Source organism: Aptenodytes forsteri, unplaced genomic scaffold, assembly GCF_000699145.1.
Source record: "Aptenodytes forsteri isolate BGI_AS27 unplaced genomic scaffold, ASM69914v1 Scaffold358, whole genome shotgun sequence".
Taxonomy (NCBI): Eukaryota; Metazoa; Chordata; class Aves; order Sphenisciformes; family Spheniscidae; genus Aptenodytes; species Aptenodytes forsteri.
In genome coordinates, this window is record NW_008795679.1 from 359,079 (window position 1) to 360,879 (window position 1,801).

The following is a 1,801-nucleotide window of genomic DNA, read 5'->3' on the forward strand; positions in this document are numbered from 1 at the left end:
TAGAAGAGTCCTTTAAAGAGTTTACATCCTAAAAGACAAAACAGATAAAAAGAGGCCTGAGCAGAGATTCATTTAGCCCAGATATACAGGATACAGTATTAGGATTTCTCTGTCGTCTTAACAACTGTCCCCATGATGCTGTTCTGTGTACACCTCATTTACTTAATTTTTTTATAAGAACTGTTATCAGACAAAACAAAGCCTGATACTAGTTCCACCAGATGCCAGAAGGAAGGTTTGTAGGACCCTGAACCCTTCCAGTGTCAGTGGTGAGCATGAAGTAGATCACAAGCCAGTAGGCTCTACTGTGCTTAAAAAATTTGGGCTGACTGCCAGAGCTGGAGTTGCTGAGAGGAGGCAGTAACAGGTGGGAGAGGGAAAGTGAGAAGGCAGTGATGGGAGTCTAGGGAATGAATGGAAAGAGGTTAGAATGGCGTTTAGTAGGTAACTGGAGTGAAGTTCAACTTCCAAATCCTTGGAAACTATTGAAAAAGGTAATTGTCCTGTCGGCCACAAGGCTGGTGATAGTACTTGTGACAGAAGTTTTAGTTCTGTTGTTGTGAAGTCTCATCTTGATAAGCTGTGGGCTGGGTTCCAGTGGCTTAATGTCTTGTCTTTCTGGTCTGTCACTGAAGCAGCCGTGAGGTGCTTGATCTCTCAATTACTGTGCTAACAGTCCAGTAATACCTTGCAGTTCTGGGCTGCGTGTGAGTTCGTCAGAACATGATACAGCCTTCATCCTATGGACCGGATGTTGCAGCAAGTCCATAAGCAAAAGCTGAAAGGTCTCGTGTACCCCAGAGTAATTTCTGATTCTCATCAGTTAGCAGTTCTTGATTAGACTCCTTGTGCATTCCCTCTTCAGGGTTTTCATGAAGCTTAACACATAAACTAAATCCCTTTTAAGACTACTAATTGTGCAGATGGCTTTGCACATACTAGTTTTGTCCCATGTGATTAGTGAAGAATTTCTCAAACAACATTCCTCCCCAAAATCTTACGGTTACCTTCAGTATGGCAGCTGCAAGTCGATCTGTCTTTTTAAATGATTCATTGTCTTAAAAGAAAAACACATATTCAAATGGAGGCATTTTTGTGTCTGTACGTACACGTTTGAAACAACAGGTTTTTAAAATGGATTTGGTTACAGCTTTTCAGATGTTTCAGGTATGTTTCATTATTTCCTGTTTCTAAGAAACTATCTAAAGCATCAAAACTCATGAGAGATGAGCATCTCTCCTTTGAAAAAATGATTGTGATTACATACTCCTTCAGGAAGAATACAGGAAGATAAGTCACCCTTGCTTTTGAAGCACTAGGTGCATCCTATATGTCAAAATCTTAATTGCTGCATGACTTTCAGAAATGGTCTGAAAAACTTAATCTACTTAGTTTAAAATATATTTTTAATAAATTCAAGTACAGCTGTTAAGTCAGGAAGTAATGGAATTGGGCTCCTAAATTTTATGTAAAGTGCATACCCTATTATGCCTGCTAAGAAGAATCTTGTTATGCTGTCAAAATATGAGCAATTAGCCTATCAGTCTTTAGGAAATAAACAAAACAAAACCAAAAAACCCCTCAGCAAGTGAATGCAATGTATTCTACATAAATATTTAAGACCAAAAAGTGGACTTAATTCCTATAATTTGGAAGTGGTTTAACGTCCGTGTCTTCTCTTTTTCTCCTTTTGTCAGATCATTGAGATAAGCAGAAATGGGTAAACCAAAACATAGGATTTCTAAATTAAGTTTCTTCTGCATAATAGTATAATATCCTTTTTTAATTTTTTTACAGATAC